We start from the raw sequence: 18,993 nt of genomic DNA, 5'->3' as shown, positions 1-18,993 counted from the left end.
TATGGGTTGCAAGTTGCTAATTATAATTGCTAACACAGATTTAGAAACACAGTTTATAAATATGTGTAAAATCTATGTTTGGTGTTGGATTTATAATTGTTAGATTATTGCACATTATAAATATGGAAGGTGTCAATATGGAGCATTAGACTATTTTAAACACAGACCACATTATGTCAATATTAATATGGAACATGGGGTTTTAACAGAATATAGGAAAATATAATCCAATATGATATGCATTGTTATTAAGACAATGTAGCCAACTAACAACAATATATAAACATGGTTGTTTAACAAAATGACATTGATAGGCTGACTTTGTCTTGGATTGGACTAAGAAAAATCATCAAAGGATAGTCACGAGTCAGCTAATCTCGTGCTTATAATGCGTTTCATTACAAGTTACACCGTAAAGACTTGAATTATGCAACACATGAGGAGGCACTGGCGAATGGAGGCATGTTGGTAGAGCAGCCAGTTTGGGAGTGGCTATGCTGTCGATGGTGGAGTGATGAATTTAAGGTAAGCATTAAATTTTCATGTAGGATAAGTGATTTCAAAGGTAAATATGTCAATTAGATTTAAACAAAGGGACAATTTTCTTCAAAAGCCCTAGATGTCTAGATGATTAGTTGTAACAATACATGATGAATATAACTTCCATGGAAGAATGTTTAATTAGATGATGCCACTATTGTTAAAGAAAGACTTAAGAGCACCAAGGATTGTGAATTGACCACAACAATCCCTTACAATCTGAAACTCTCATCTTTAATTGTTGCCTGAAAGTGGATATGATTACTTGTAGCTAAATCACTACACATGACTAAAAAGGGATTTATTTAGTAGGAAACACTTTTGGAATTGATGGTAGTATTTATAATCTAGTTTTTTTTGTTGTTTTATTGCAGAAAATGTCCACCCAAAACAAAGAAAATAGGAGTAAACAAAAGGTCAACCACATAAGCGGAAGGACGTTGTTTGTTGTACTAATGGAAAGAAAGGTATGTGACATCCTGGATGTTGTGAATTTTAAAGTATACATATTATTCGAAATGCAACGGTATGGGTAATGTGAATGGTTAGCCAATGTTCATGTAGAAGGACAAGAATCTGATTGATTTCTACATAGATGTGCATTGGTCAAATAAAAATGGGAGATTTATCACACCAACTACAGAAGAGAATTATGTGAGCTTCCAATAGTGCATGCATAACTATATGAAAAAACTAGTGTGCATGTAAAATTCTTCTTTGTTTCGGTTATGGTATTATTAAATATTGTCCAACCATGCAATTATATTCATGCTAAAAATACCAGGAATACCATGCAATATGAAGGAAAAAACCATACCAGGAGAAGGGTTACATTAATATGCAGTATATTCATGGACAACAAAATTCTAATTAGTTTTATATAGAAATGTGGTGACATTTATATACATTGTTCTATATGCCAAACCAGCCCAAGTGTACTGAATATACCTTAGCCTTCAGTAAGTATTATTAGGAAGAAGATGATATATAAGTTGTACATATCATGCTAATGGCCAAAGCTTTTCATTCTAAAGAATGAGATGGTTCAACTCATGAATGTCAAAGAGCCAGTGGATCACACAGATGAATGCGCATAAACCATATTCAGGGAGGTTTTGGGACATAGGTTAGGGTATTCCAGAGGGCTAGGCACTCTATTTTGCCTGATTCACCTAAACTGCCTGGAGTGCCCAATGAGGAATATGAACGTCTTGCCGAGGAAAATGCAGAAAATAGGAAAAATGCAGAGTATTACCAAAATCAGCTTCAAGAAATTGAAGGTAGTTTCCTGGCTATGAGGGACCATATGTGGGAGTATGAGGAATGTCTAAACAATCATATGTTAGAACTTGGGACAGAATTAGAGTCTCAGAGAGAGACTCGAACCATGCCTTAGCCACCAACATGCCAACAGTGCTAACTTTTGAATGTTGTCCTACACTTTTGCTACACTTTTGATGGAGGTGTCATGGGGGGATATATTTAGTAGTAATACTTTTGGTCAAACCTATGTGAGATATTATAGTCTTGCTGGATAGGGTTCAGGACCAACAGGTAATTTTGTTTCTTGCTATGTTATAAATTCCGAGACATTAACAAAGTTAAAACCAACATTGTAACACCCGGGCTTTAGGCCCAGCCCGTTTGAAGGCAACTGGATGCATGAAGCCAGCCCATGATCTCTTGATGAGGGACGGACGGCGTCGTTTTGGGGAGGCCTTTTGCTTTGCACTGTTTTTCTTCTTCCGCTGATTTCTTCTGTCTGCAGTTCCGCAATTTTCTCCATTCCCGTGCAACTACTTCCCATGTCTCCTCGGTTTTTAATTTTGGCTCCAAACTCGAAGTGTTTCTTCACCACAATTTCGAGCTTCTCAGACTCTCTCTTGCGCGGACTTGTGATTTCACCTTGGCTGGCGTTTTCAAGATTCCGTGGGTCTCAACCTTCTGGTTATTCAAAGGTGAACAATCGTCCCCTCTTTCATTTTCTATTTTCTGTTCCTATCTTCACCAGCAGTTCGTGAATTATTTCTTTCGGCTTTGTGCAGTGTTTCGTGAGTCTCGAATACTGCCTTCGTTGGAGCTATCCTCTGGAGTATTTGTTTTATTTCTACTTTCGGTAACTAATCCGCCCACTCTTTGATATTACTCTTAATTTTGTTCTTACATTTGCTGTTACACATTCCATAAATCATTTTATTTCTTCCCTTCGGTTTGTCTATCGCACACACACAAGCTGCTTGGTTGGCCGTGCATCACACTTAGACAGTAATTCCTCTCTGTGCAAACCATTAGCATTTTCAGTAGAAGAATTTTTGACATTTATTTTTGAGTTGATGTTTTATTTGTTGGATTGCGGTAGTGTGTTGGAATTTTGGATGAATTGTGAGACTGTTTTGGATTATTATTTGAGACTATTTGGTGTAAAAGGATGGGTGTTTTGAGCTAGTTGTATTGAACTTTTATGCAAGTTTTGAATTGTTGAATGACTAGAGTATTGATGCTTGCACTGAAATTGTTTTATTCGAAGTTTGGTTTGGGTTATTTTTAATTGTTGGAGTTGCTGTTGTTGGTTTTGGAAATAATTATAGTTGGTTTGGTGTTAATAGAAGGTGATGGCTGTTTTGCGTTTTAAATGCGAATGGTTTGAAGAGAGAGTTGTTCGGGTTTAATTGTTAGGATAGTTATTGAGCTGTGAAAGGACTAATTTGATTTATTACTCAATAAATAGCAGCCTACTAGATTGGTCATTAAATGTTGGATATATGTTCTTTTTGTTTAGGTGGTGTTACTATTAGAGTTCCGGCTCAAGGTGTTGATAATACGAAGAAGTCAGGTAAGCGGGGTTTATATACTAGTTTTGCATAAAACAAATAAAATGAGGTTGACTTTGAGAATAAATGTGTTTATTTTTTTGAAAAGAGATGATCTGAAAACAACCTCAGATGTTTATTCTACATATGCATAAATTCTATATAAGAGAAAGTGTTTTTCTTTCATGACTGGTGTAGACATGAGCTAGTGTTGTGCACTTTATTTCTGAACTATGTAAAAGAGCGAATATGAAAATCTAGAAGTTTTGTTATGAACAAATGAGAATATTTTGTTTATGTTTATCTCGAACATGTGAAATGATCTGAAACTTTTCAGTATTTTGTTTTGAAATGATGTGCCATCTGAAAATCTTGGCATGAAGTTCTGATTCTGTATATGATTGTAATTGAATTTTCGATGAAATCTGTTTTGTTTCTGTTAAGGCCTAGCCACGGGTATAATGGTGGTTTATAACCCTACCACGGAGGTGAAACATGGTATACGGCCCAGCCACGGGTATAATGGTGGTTTATAACCCTACCACAGGGGTGAAACATGGTATACGGCCCAGCCACGAGTATAATGGTGGTTTATAACCCTACCATGGGGGTGAAACATGGAATATGGCCCAGCCACGGGTATAATGGTGGTTTATAACCCTACCACGGGGGTTAAAAATGGTATTGTCCCGATGTGATACTAAACGATGATATGATTATAATGTTTCAGTTTAGAAATGCCAACGGATCTTCTTTTTGGAATAAGTTTATTTTTCTGAAAATTTCACTCTAACGTTTTTGTACAAAATTTTGTTTCTGCATTCTGAAAGTGAATGTTTTGTTCGGCTTATCAAATGTTATAAATGTTCATGTTTACATGCTTGTATATGCTCTCTGCTTGCTGAGTTGTTGATAACTCACCCCTTTAATCTTCATAATATTTGAGCTGACATTGATGGTTCAGCTGAGGATCAGTAGTAGAGTTTATGGAGAAGATTAGCAGTGAATGGTTGTTGGGTATCTCGTGGTATTAGTCTTGATGTTGGAAGTTATTTATATTTCTTAAGTTTGCTTCAATGGATTTAGACAATTTATGGAGACTTATGTTAATGTTTCATTATTTCTAGTTTGTTATTTGAGACATGAAGAAGAATTAAATTTATTTGAGTTGTTGGATTGAAAATTGGACAGATGGAGTTTATATGGTTTATTTAATTGAAGTAATTACGTTTGATTTGAGGTTTGGGAAAATATATATTCTTGAATTTGGAAGTACTCTAGCCTTGTTAGAGTTGATTATCAGGTTATATGAGTTAACTCTCCGGACCCTCGAGGACGGGGCGTTACAAACATAATTAGATACTCAGAGCTTGTATTTGTGCATTGCTATTGCTGTTATCCCCATATATATATAATTGGCCTGCTATAACTAGACTAGTAGTGCCAGAATAAGTGGATCAGTTACTGGCCAAAGTAATATATAACTATAATATATATAAAGTTATACATATTATATATATATATATATATAACATATATAGCCAATTTTCAAACACAGGTTATGTTAACTTGGTAGGTTATATAATTAGATTATTTAGTAATCGCTCACCATTAACATGCATGCTGATATAACCTGCTTTAATGTGAAAGCAGATTTTTTTTTTTTTTTTTTATAGAAACAGATTTAATGTTATAATATACAAATTATTTACATAGTGTTGTAGATATGTACATTGAAATAAAAATTTGAATTTTCATATTAATTGTTCGTTATAGTTGAAATAATGAACAACTTACTGCTGATATACATACTCAAGGTTATATCCTCCAGAGCTAGGCACATATGGAACTTATTGGAATTCCAGCTAAGGTGGTGCTGTCTAGGTTGTTCATGGCCACGTGATGGGTAAGGTTTCCAACTGTACATATGATTTATAAATCCATCTAAATATGGGTTAGGAATCTACCAAATTTTCAGAAGCTATATTACCATCATGCAATATATAAGTTGGCTCAACATTTTAACATGAACCAGGGATAACCCATCTCAGTAGCTAGTTAGGGAACAAAATGAGACATGTTATTTAAGGTCTTTGAGAAATTTTGTTTTTTTCATTATTTAGGGTGAAGGAAAAATATAGTTCTTGTTATACTTGTTTTTAAATTTTGTTGTAATTCATGATGTAGGAAACCCCATTCAATGATATTTGCTATGGTTTGAGCTTATGCTAGGAAATAGATTTGTTTGCTATGGTTTGAGTTGAAGCTACTGATAATGGTAATGGTGATGAGTTAATGCTATTGATGTGGTGTGATGACTCGAGTTTTGTCTAGGCTTGGTCCTTACAATTCGTTCTAGGCTGCCATGGCATTTTAGGAGCTTTAGTTACTTTGGAAGGCCTTAGAACCTTTGATGTGGCAACTTGAGCCCAAGAGCAGAGTGACCCTAGTTTACTTTGTAATTTCGGCCCTATTTAGAAACCCAGGTCCAATGGTTTAGGCCAATGATCCAATTCTAAGTCACTAGTGACATGTGTCATGAGAATGTTACACCTTGAATCTAGTCTTAATAGTAGGTTAAGGGGGAAAGAGAGGTGTAGGAAAGCACCAAGAATGGCTTGCACGCCTAGCCCATTGTTTTTGTCCAGAATTCGAGTTCCAAGGTAGATTTCTTGGAAAGGGAAGCCTAGGGAAGTGAAATGGAGCTTTTTTAGAAGTTTTGCATAGGAAACCGAAGTGAGGGACATAGGATTACGAATTTAGCCAACTTTTGCCAAGTGTCAAGCATGCACTAACTTTCTAGAAGATTATGTATTGAAACTTTTGTATAAAGGGCAAGTTTGCTCTTAGGGTTTCGGCTAGCACACTCCCAAGCATCCCATTCACTTGCCACTTGTCACTTAGTGTATTTTGGACCAATGGTACATGAAAGGTCACCTAGGGAAGGAGTACTTGGAAGATGAAGCAACATCTTGGGAAAGGAAGATGGAAAGGACGGCTAGGGCTATGGCACACGCCCAATACCACTTGTCATCCATGCCAAGAGTTACTTGTTGAGAAAAGGAAAAGGCACGTATTGTTTTACCAAGCTACCCTTGAATAGATATTTACTTGTTTAGAGAAAGGAATGGCATAAAGGGGAGGGAAGGAATTTCAGCCATGGAGGAGAAACCCTACACATAACCCCCCAAAATGTCCCTTGCCACTTGTCATCCATGCAAAGACTTTTGATGCAACCAAGGAAGGAAGTGAATGGTGTCCTATAAAAAGGGAAGGGTTCACACCAAGGGGCTTTTCCCTTGCCATTTTTTTTCGGAATTGCATGAGCTCTCACTCTCTCCACACAATTCTCCCATGTTGATTTGGAAGTTCCCTCATTTTCTTGTATCTTCTTCCCATCCAAACAAGGAGAATCCTTGCAAGAGAAGGGATTTCGGCACTACCAAAGATTAGCAAGGTAAGGATCAGCTTCCTCTAAGTCTTGAACACACATGTGATGCCCCGACTCTCATGTATAGGGACGCGAGAATCATGACGTCGGAATGATGACAACATGGGTCATGCATCCCAACGAAATGTGCCCAAGTGTGTGCAACATGCAAAAGTGCACAACAAAAGTAGTAGCGGATCATATAATAAGTCAACTAAATACTAGAAATTTAAATACAAGTATTCAAAATAAATTACCTTTAAAAAGTTATACAGTCATCCCAAATATATTACAAAAGATAAATACATAAACGAGTAGGATAATAAATCTCGATACACGAGAGCAATCCCAGATCACTCTTCCAACGAAGCCAAAGCCTAAGGCTCGTCATCCTCATCTGCATCAAAATTTGCAATACCATAAAACAGTACCGTAGGTAAGTAATAATCCAAACAACCATCGAGATAAAAACGCATTAAAGCAACCAACTAACAGATCCCAAAATCTCATTTTTCCCGAAAATGATTATTTTCAAACACACGCTAAAAATCCCATTTTAGCCAAAACATAAAATTTGACATTTTTCCCAGAAAATGATTTACACAAAACCCAACCATTTATCGGACACTGTAGGTGGGAATCACAGGCGGGACTATACCACCATCCCTGCTTACCACCATCCCTACCGCATGCTCTGTAGGCGGGAATCACAGGCGGGACACAACCACCATCCCTACTTACCACCATCCATACCGCGTGCACCGTAGGCGGGACTCGCAGGCGGGACTCTACCACCATCCCTACAGTCTCTTTTCCTTTTTCTCAAACCAGTCAATCCAAAAATTTCAAGCATACTCAAATAATTTCTCACATGAAAACCCAGTTTTCATATAAACACATGAACATCCATGCAATCATTCGAAAACTCAATTTTCAGTTACAAACATGAACATGCGTGCAAATGCAATGAACACGACCCGACAACAATATCCAACAACCAACAAATGTCAACACAATCCAATCACACAAACAACTTCATTCTCCAATCCATCCAACCCCCGTACTCCTTGGACTCAGTCCAGCAAAACCAATCAATTCATAGTAAAATGAGTTAGTGCAAAAATACATTTAAATCACGAAAGTTATTTGGGAAAATACTTACAGTGCTTTATTATAATTTTCGAAGTATCACGGAACTGCACGAAGTGGCAACACAGCAACAGAACAGTGCCAAATGAACTGTGGTCGTGGGTCTCAAAAATCCACTTTTGAACAGAGACAAACCAAGAGCCGAGATTGATAGGTAGGGCTTAGGGATGTCGGTGAAGCCAATGGTGGTGGTGGTTGGCCTTGGATGGCAGCGTAAAGGGTGGTTGAAGACCAAAAATACCCAAATAGAAAATGGGGTTAGATGTGCTTCACTGGTGACGGATCAGAGTTGGGGTTGGGTCCATTGGGTTGCTAGGAGGTCGAGGATGAAATGATAAAAAAATGGTGGCCAGTGGTGGCGCGATGGCGGCGCGCGAGCACAAGAGTTGCCATGGCTTGGTGTTGCGAGTGGGGCTATCGACGGTGATGGAGGAGCTGGAAATGGATGGAGGTGGTCGCCGGCCGGTGGGGAAGCTGATGGGAGGGGCGGTGGCACGCACGGAGGCGCACGGCGACGGCTGGGAGGAGAGGAAGAAACGCACGGGGGAGAGGGGAGAGACGTCGTGTGCGTGGGAAGGACAGAGAGAGGAGAAAGAAAAGAAGGAGAAAAAGAAAAAGTGAAAGAAAGAAATGAGGTCCAATCCTCACATCTTGGATCACAAAATGATCAAACGAAAATTATTTCAAAACAATAAATTTAAATAAAATAATTTAAACACAAAAACTAAGTAAAATAAAATAATCAAATCCAACAACACAATAATTTTAAAACCCACAAACAACTAATTTAAATAAAAGAGCAATTTAAATGAAAAACAATATTTAATATTAGGAAGCACACCAAAATAAATTTCACAACTTAAAAAAAATCATGAAATAAACCACCGAGAAACCCAATAAATTTTAAATCAAGAGAACCAATATTTAAATTAATTAAAATAATTCTTTAGTTAAAATACACTAAAATATGGGGTATCACATCCTCCCCCCCTTAAAATAAAATTTCGTCCTCGAAATTTTTAGAGCCCAACATCATGCTAAAGCAGGATAGCAGATACAACCAAAACACACTTAAGATAATCACATGACCTCCAACACCCAACGGGCATGGGTACAGCTTGCATAACTTTTCCAAAAGCCAAGAATAAACCACACAAGGCATCCATTACGAAAGATCAGATTAGACCCATACCTGCCATAACTCCAGCGTCCTGAGTCTATGGAACCTTGCCGCCAGCACTACCAGGAGTCAACGCGTACACCCGAGCCTGTACTAATTGCCTCTAATTAGTTCTACCCCCGCGATGACCACCCTGATTCCCTTGGGTCCGATTAGGCACTCACGAGCAAAGTGCCCTGTCTGACCGCACTCAAAGCACTGGTTCCAACCCTGACGACACTCGCCCTTGTGGGCTCTATTACATCTACCACAAACTAGAGCTCGGCCCCCAATACGTACACCGGAGGCTGCCTGCGATCGAGCCCCAATCCTTTGCACAAACATCTCTGGCAACCCGGAGCTGCTCCCTTCACCACCAATGTTCAGTTGCTTCTTACCCGGAGGGGAACCTACCACAGCACCTCACTCTCGCTTAGCAATAGAGGCCACCTCGACCAACCTCTGAAAGTTCTGAATAAGTTCATGTGAATAAGAAAAAGTTAAGAAGTTTTTATGAAAAGCTCAAGTCTCTGTTACAAGTCTTTTGAAAATGGTCAAATGCATAAGTCAAATTCTGGTCAAAGGCATAAGTCAAGTACATGTCCATGCGCGCATTTCATGATATACCTTTTGTATGCTTGCGTTAATTGTGGTATGTTGCATGATTACTTGCTGAGATTTCTTGAAATCTCATTGTGGTAGTTTCCACTACTATTCCCCAACCGGAATGGTAGAAGTTGTGACTGGTTTAGTAAAGGACGACCATGACCAAGAGGAAAAGAACAACACCTCCTCTTTTCGAAAGGATTGTGCCTAAGATAGCTGTGAACTGGCTCAAGCCCTCCATATTGGAGCGACTCGAGGCCATCGACCGGAAGATCACTGGTATACTTGAATTCATTACGAGGTTCAAGCGGCGTAACAACCGGGACAAGTATAAGGCTTTGGGAAAACGTGTGAAGCCGAATCTTTTTTAAGAGTACGGGAGCTTTAGCTATTTTGGAAAAAAAGAAAGAAGGAAGGAAAACAGTACTTATGGCCAACTTTTATGGAACAATGTTTTTTTTTTTTAGGAGATCCTGTGTTTTGGGAGATTTAAACGATGCTTTATAATTTTGGGATATTACGCCTTTATGGCTCATGTTTACGTTTTGACAATGTTTGGGATATGATATTAGTACGGTACCATGTGCTTTGCAATTGCTTATTGCGTTGCTTAGTTTATCCGACTTTTACTATTTTTCTGATGCTACGTTATTGCATACTGCTTGTGTACTTAGGTGCATAGCGTATTATCTGTCATCTATGAGGGGTGTGTAGCCTTGTGTTAAATGTCCTGGCGTCTCAGTCACCTTCCAATCCCAAGCGGGGGCTGGGGGGGCCACATGTGGTATTGCAACAAGTCAATTAATCATATTCTAAGGGCAATATTGAATTGGTTGTGCTAGCCAAGAACCCAAAGTCTCTCCTCCATTCAACACAGATCTTGTCTGTGCGAGTACGTACATGTACATGTAGATGAGATAGTCGGACTGTTGGCATGTTGAAAATCCAAGTATGGATGCACTGTTGGAATGCTAAACTAAGTTATATACTCAACTATTTCAAAGAGTAATTTTTGATCTGCCTTCTTTGATATACTGTTCTTTTCTATCATTTGATGCCTCTACAGTGATTTGGTGGAATGATGATGATATATATATATATAAATGTCTGTATTCTAGCAGCTAGTCATACATGACTTTAATTAATATGTAGGCCTATTTAAAACTGTATCATGCATGTGCACAGATGTAGTCATACAAAACCATGACACAATTGAAGAGGATATATATATATATATATATATATATATATATATATATATATATATAGTGTGAACACCCTATGTGCAAACCCAATGATTCGGAGACAAAAAAATTCAGAAAAAGGGACCAAAGTATTAGTTTAAGAAGGTGTCAAATCTTGAGCCTTCAAATGTGCCAAATTAAATTGTAATATCCAAATCAGTTCCAGAAATTGCTATGTATCTAATGATGATCTCAAAGCACCATAAGCAATACCGTTGATGACAGATTTGGGAAATTATAGGGACATTTGAGAGTGTCATACTATACTGATCTCAAATGGCCCTAGAGTTTCGCCAATATGTTTTCAATGGTCATCCCGTAATCTAGTAGCTAATCATCTCAGGCACGGCACCAAATCGACGGTAAATATTTATCCCTATTGAGTCGGAAAACCCAATTAAAATAACCAAACGAATTAGATTGCTGCGATTTCTCAAAACGCCAAAATGGGTTTGGGAATCATAACATTCCTTTACTCTGGCGGCGGAATAACTGTGGCAAACTTGACTGGCGGATCTGAACTCGCCGAGAAGATGTGTGGTCAACAGCGATGAACTTACGCTCGCAGCATGATCAATTGATTCTTCGGTGATTTGAAGGATTTCACGATATGGGTTTGCGACAGTGACTGAGCCACACTACTTGGCTGGTAAATCGGTAGTAAAAGGGGATGCTTCTTCGGCAACGTTGATTTCGGCGATAAACACAACAAGTGTCAGGGTAAATTTCTAGTGTTTCATCTACGAAGAATAAAATGTGGCTTTAGATCTTTACCCACAGTTTTATTCCCTTTTGCAGCAACTAAAAAATCAAACATGTTGTACCGTCTTTTGTGGGTTTTCACCTCTATTCATCGTCAACCTCCATAGGGAAGGGCCCCGTCAGCTAGAGACTACCGGTCATCACCCCTTTTGTTTTCTCTCTGTCCCTCTTAGTGCTCTACCGCCGTGCTCCACCGTCAACCTTATCCCAACCATCATTATGTCGCTCGTTCTCTCTCTTAAAATTTCTCTCCCTCCCAACATCAAGCCTCTTCCTCTTTTGTCAGTGGTGAAACCAGAAACTTTTTTTTGGGTCGGCCAAATTTTCTAGTGTGTGACATATTGAGATTAAAAATCATAAACACATAACTATATATAAAATTAGATCTCCTTAATTAGCGATATTGATGTAGAAATGAAATTCTAAAAATACAACATCTTAATATATGTTTCAGATTTTTGATGATACTGTTTCATGAAATAATATTCATCCATTTTCGTTTCATATTAGGCATATAATACTATAATAGAATCCTTAAATAAGTTTTTTTCTTGCTTTATGAAGTCTAGAGGACAATAGTTCTCAACTATTTTCCATATAGATCACCAACCTTAAATGATTTTTCTTGTATTTTTACTTTGGATTCCATATTAAGAAGCCTTATATTGTATAAGAAAAAAATTTTTAATCCATATTAATAAGTTTATTATTTCTCGTAAACTTAGTTTTAATTTAATTTTTGTGAGACCTGTAATGAAACCCACTGGAAGAGCAGATAAGAACACAAAAATGGTAGTATGAAATGCTTGTAATGAGGAATGATGTGAATGTAAATGACTACTGGGTGAATGAATACATGAGAATGCATAAGGGATGTTTGATAAAAAGCTCAATAGAGTCACTGGTATTTTGCTACGGGTTCTTCGAGGGACCCAACCTCCATTACATCATTCTCTAAGTAAAATCTTCAAAATATTCATCAATACCTCCTTAGTGCTCTGCTTCCCTTCATCTCTATGCAGGGATAACTAACTGGTCTAATAAACTTGCAACACGTGTGAAGAAGAAATAACAGACTGCTTACTTAAAGGAAATATTTCGATGACTCGACAACAAGAATTAGAAATAACGACAAGCATAAATAACAGACTCCATACTTAGACGACAACAAGTAAAAATACTTCCAAAACGCTTCGTTTAGAGTTTCCCTCCATTTCCTGCCTTTTCCAAACCCTTCTCTAGAAGAGGTCATAACAATCTCTCCCCTTTAAAAAACCTTGTCCTCAAGGTTGAGAGCACTGATGCAACTTCTTATGACTAGACCCTATTGTCGGTGTAAGCTGGACTTAGTCTTGTAAGCTGGACGATGACAAACACTCCCCCCTTTAAGGCACCTTGCCCACATGGTGCGATTGAGTTGCCCAAATTTTTTTTTTTCATAACTTCAAAAGTCTTAACAATGAGTCCTCGCCTAGTGATAAGGGTGTTCAACAATCTAAAGGTAGCCACCCTGATATCATACATGGAAGCCAAGGTAGAATTATCCAAAATTTAGAAAGTAATGGCAGAAATTAGAATAATAGCAAAAATGGTAAAATTACTGCAAAGATTGAGACTTTCAAGATTATTCAATCTTCCAACTACAATTGGAATGCCATGGAGCTTATTGAAGTGAGCATCGAGATGGTGTAGAGACTTCATCTCACATACAGAAGAGGGAAGGGAACGAATCTTGTTCACTTGTATCGAAAGCTTCTGAAGATTTACTAATATGCTGACTTGTAAATCTTCTCCAGCCTCTCCTCAACCTCTTTCAAAAGCTTCCCGTATGCGTCGTGCATCTCGTCCTGCTGGACTATAGCCTTGTAGACTGTAATGAATCCCACCCATGAGTCACCTCTTTCCCCACCAGACAATAACAGCTTCGTAGGGAGCTCCCATGCATAAATGGTATTTGAAAAGTCTGAAATTTCAGACGCAATGTTTCCTCGAGGGGTTGGTAAGGTCGGTCCAATGCAAACGAGATTAAACTCACAATTCCAAAACGATCCTAATATAATGCAAAAACTTGATTCAAAAGCTCACTGATACGTTTTGTTCCCTGAGTTTGATCTCAATTCAGACAATCTAAACACGTCAATGTAGCACAGTTTATCAAGACCATGAGCCCATTGCAACACCGGCATCATCGGTTTCTCTACTAGTTGTTCATTTTTCTGAATTGGATGAGTAGAAAATGGCTCGGGAGCACTTCTCAGATTCATATCAAGAGTTCCAGGCTCCAATAAAGCTGTACACAAACCATTTGCCAATTCAAAATTTGATAACTGGTTCATAGGCCATGTGGACAAATGTACTGAGTTATCGCCAAAACATATCTGCCAATTTGGTTGCCTTGGCACAGTATTTTGAAACTCTTCTTTGTGGACAGTCTCGCCAGCTAAATGCTCACCTATAGTCATATTTTATTGTCCAAGGAAGATATCTGTTAAGGTAGATTGAGGTTCAGATGATGCACGAGAAGTTACAGGGGTATGGAATCCTCTGGAGTTTTCCAAGACCTCTTCCCCAGGAGCGTAGTAGCAGTGTAGCACATTGACACTACCAACCTTCAACTTCTCATGAGCTTCCTTCAATGTTTTCCCATCTTTGACTTTCAACATGCCAAAACAAGGACCTTGCCTGCGTATTTTATCGAACAAGTTGAGTGCATTGCTCTTACTGCCATACGTAATCGCATCATCTTCTTCCTCACAAAGTCGCAAAAAATGTGCAAATTCCTTTGAATTGAAACTACACGTAACTAAAGAAGAAATCATGGACGGCTCATTGAGCTCAGATGTCCACTCTCGCAACCTCTGATGTACTTGTTGCTCTAAAACCACAATGTCATAAGCTTGGCTCTCCTTCCTTGTAGATTGGAGGTTGTTGAGCACCCCTTCAAGGTCATTGACCTGGTTCTTAGCCCTCTCCTTCAAGAGCTGGTGCAATGCAGACTCACACTTGCTCTTCAAACCCTTCTGCTTTGATCCCCTCCAGAAAAATCTTGAGAAACACAAAAAAAAAGCCAAAAGTATAGCATATAAGTATTTTGCTGCAGAAATCTGAAAGAGCTTCGACAAGGAGACAACAACAGCTGGAAGGAGGGCATTGTGTAGAATGATCTCAAGCACAAGAAGAGTTCCAAGAAGTGCTTCATCTCCCACGAAATAAGAGGTGAGAAGTGGCAAAGAAGTTAATGGAGATGAGGAATCAGATTGAAGGGACTTACAACCGAGTGACACTAGATCTACAAAGAGACTAAGCTCCTCTTGGTCCCAAACCCACTCGACGGTGAACGATGGCCACTTGAGGGTGTGGGTCTCCCATGGGGGTTGCCGTATGAGGCGTACAACAACATCTTTGCATTTGCGACTAACTGGCCTCATAGAATTGTCTACCTTGTTGATGAGGTGCATTGTGATCAAGTGCTCCCCCTTGGTGATGTCCATTTCTAATGGCGTCTTAATGTAGGAGAGCCATGAAATACGGATGGAAAATTCTGAGGGTTGAGACAATATGACGGGATTGTCGAAGGAATTTTCTATAACAAAGGGAAGAGGAATTTCTTTAGGGACAGATACCGTGAGCACTGCCTTCTCTTTTCTTTCTTCCACGATTTCATCAACATTCGTCGTTCCATTTTTTTACTGCACTATCCATTTTTGTGAATCTTCAATTGAGGTCGTAGCTCCCTTTTCAACTCCCTCCTCTACAGCTTGGTCTTCCTAGACCAAGAAGGATTCCTCGACTTGTTGCTTGTAAACCTTGTAATTTGCGTGCATTAGATCAAGTAACTCTGTGATGTGCAACATTTTTTCAAGAGGTTTTTCCATCAGTGGCAACAAATTTACTGGCTGATTGTTGAAGCTTATTCCGTCCATGGAAGAATCGGTGGCTTTAGATACCAATTGTAGTGAAACCCATTGGAAGAGTAGATAAGAACACAAAAATGGTAGTATGAAATGCTTGTAATGAGGAATGCAGTGAATGTAAATGACTACTGGGTGAATGAGTACATGAGAATGCACAAGGGATGTTTGATAAAAAGCTCAATAGAGTCACTCGTATTTTGCTACGGGATCTTCGAGGGACCCAACCTCCATTACATCATTCTCTAAGTAAAATCTTCAGAATATTCATCAATATCTCCTCAGTGCTCTGCTTCCCTTCATATCCACACAGGGATAACTAACTGGTCTAATAAACTTGCAACACGTGTAAAGTAGAAATAACTGACTTGTTACTTAAAACAAATATTACAATGACTCGACAATAAGAATTAGAAATAATGACAAGCATAAACGACAGACTCCATACTTAGACGTCAGCAACTAAAAATACTTCCAAAACGCTTCGTTTAGAGTTTCCCTCCATTTCCTGCCTTTTCCAAACCCTTCTCTAGAAAATGACATAACAAGACCACACCCTTGAAAATAAATAATATATAGATATCATACAAAATTCTGGGACTATAGGAAAAAAGTTGGAGTGACATTTCTAAGTATATTAGAATTATATAAAAATTTGCAAAGCATATGGGAATTATAAATTTTTTTAGGGGGCATTTTCTATATTGATAAAATTATGATTAAAAACTAGGGTATATTTTGATTTTTGAAAACTTTTTTTTTTTTGGGGCATGAGATAATCGTAGGTCCACCACTACCGTTACTTTTTTTTTTCCCCCTCCAAAAAAGGGTATATGTCTTTGAAAAATTGCTTTCAGGCTTTATGCCCTGATGGACATCATCTCCCTAATATTTATGAAGATTGCCATCAAGCCCTTTTGTGATGTGATTTTTCGTAAAGCATGAAGAATTGTTTTAAATGATTTTATGTTATTACCCTTAATAGGTAAGTCTTGGCAGAAAACTTATTTGATTTGGGTTGGGCTTGACTTTTAAAATTAGACATGTATTTTAAGTTGGGCTTGATGTTAAATAGACTTGTGATTTGACTTGGAGTTATGTTAAGTGAATATTAAGTGGAGAAGTATTTTACACAGGCTTAGTTTTAATTGACTAAATATGTTAGACATGCATTTTATTTTACAGAAATAATTTAAAGTTTAATGTATTAGTCAGAGACGTTAAGTGGATATAATGAATTTCAGAAGTGATGATATTTTAGAGTTATGAGAATTTTAGATTCTTAAGAAACATAGGTTATATTAGTATTTCAGACTTAAATATCAAAATAACTATTCATTGAGATTTAAGTATGTTGCGTATCTATTTTATAAGTGACGACTAGATTAAAACACTGAAGAGTTCTTCTAAAGGTTTGTGGTTGCAGGTGCTGGAAGGTACTAAGGAAAGTGGACAAAATGAGGAGTTGCTTGAAATTAAGCAAGTATTGGAGAAATTTCGAGGAGTTTTTGCTGAACGTTTTGGTTTACCCCTGCGTAGGAGCTTTGATCATAGAATATAGTTGCAAGATGGGGCTAAACCCACGTGTGTGAGGCCCTACAGGTATCCTTATTATTAGAAAGAAGAAATTGAGAAGTTGGTGGCTGAATTGTTAAGGAGTGGCAGCATAAGAAGCAGCCAAAGTCCTTACTCTTCACCAGTCCTACTAGTAAGAAAAGCGGATGGAAGTTGGAGAATGTGCGTGGACTATCATGCACTCTACAAGGATACCATAAAAGATAAGTACCCAATTCCTAATATTGATGAATTACTAGATGAGTTGGGTGGGGTACTGATATTTTCTAAACTTGATTTATGTTTAGGGTACCACCAAATCAGAATGAATCCTGATGATATCCCCAAGACCGCCTTTAGGACCCATGAGGGTCATTTTGAAGTTTTGATAATGCTCTTTGGGCTTACAAATGCTCACTAGATAGTTCAAGGGGTTATGAATGAAATTTTCAAGCCTTATTTAAGGAAATTTATGCTAGTTTTCTTTGATGATATCCTAGTTTACAGAAAATCCTTGCAGGAGCATCTACAATATCTTACTATGGTGCAGGAAATCCTACAGTCTGAAAGCTGTTTTAGAAAAAAAAATCCAAGCGTTTTTTTGGTAGCAACGAGGTGGAGTATTTGGGACACTTGATCTCTAAAGAAGGAGTAAGGGCAGACCCTCAGAAATTGACATCTATGCAAAATTAGCCTATTCCAAAGACTCTCAAGGCCGTAAGAGGTTTTAGACCTCACTAGGTATTATTGGAAGTTTGTTCAAGGATTTGGAGCCATAGCAGCCCCCCTCACTGCTCTCCTGAAGAAAAATTCCTTTGTTTTGAATGGGGAAGCGCAAGAAGCCTTTGACAAACTTAAGGAATCTATGGTGAGTCCTCCTGCTCGGCGACCTAATTTTACTAAAACTTTTATTGTGGAATGTGATGCTTGATGGGAGGCTTTGGGAGCTGTTCTAATGCAAGAAGGGCAACCAATTGCATAATTTAGCCAAGCTCTCAAAGGGAAGAATCTGAGTCTATCTACTTATAAAAATAAACAATTGGCTTTGTTGATGACAGTAAGGAAGTGGAGGCCTTCTATATTGGGGCAATCATTCAAAGTACGTATTGACCAACAGGCATTAAAATACCTGCTCGAATAGAGAGTGGGAACACCAGCATAGCAAAGAGGATCTCTAAATTACTGGGGTATGGCTTCTCAGTGGAATTTAAGACTGGCAAAACTAATATGGTGGCTAATGCTCTCTTTCGGGTCCAGTTCCATGACAAAATAGATTCAACCCTCACCACCAACCAAATCCAAAACCCATCCACCATAACCCTATCTACCACAAAACCAATCACCACAAATCCATCCAACACAAACCAAACCACAAACACATCCCAAATCCAAAACCCATCCACCATAACCCTATCTACCACAAAACCATCCAACACAAACCAAACCACAAACACAACAACAATAAAATCCTCCATGCAACTCCAAGCAGTCAATATAGTGCAAGCACAATGGGTAGAAGAGTTGAGGAAAGCTTACCAGCAAGACCCCTAGTTGCAGCAACTATTAAGCCTTTACCATCATAGAGTTTTGGACCAATCTCATTACCAATTTTGAAATGGGCTCCTCTTTTATAAAGGGAGGCTCCATCTCAGGTCTTTGGTGTCATTTCAGCAACAAATCCTGCATCAGTTACTCAGTAGCCTATTAGGGGGTCACACAAGGGTGCATAAAATACAAGCAAGAATAAAAGAGTTTTTCTGTCGTGGATTGACAAGTGATGTTAGGGCCTTTGTCCGAGAATGCAATGTATGCCAAAGGAACAAGATTG

The sequence above is a fragment of the Juglans regia genome, chromosome 10 (assembly GCF_001411555.2).
Source record: "Juglans regia cultivar Chandler chromosome 10, Walnut 2.0, whole genome shotgun sequence".
Classification (NCBI taxonomy): domain Eukaryota; kingdom Viridiplantae; phylum Streptophyta; class Magnoliopsida; order Fagales; family Juglandaceae; genus Juglans; species Juglans regia.
Note: the sequence above shows the minus strand (reverse complement) of the source record.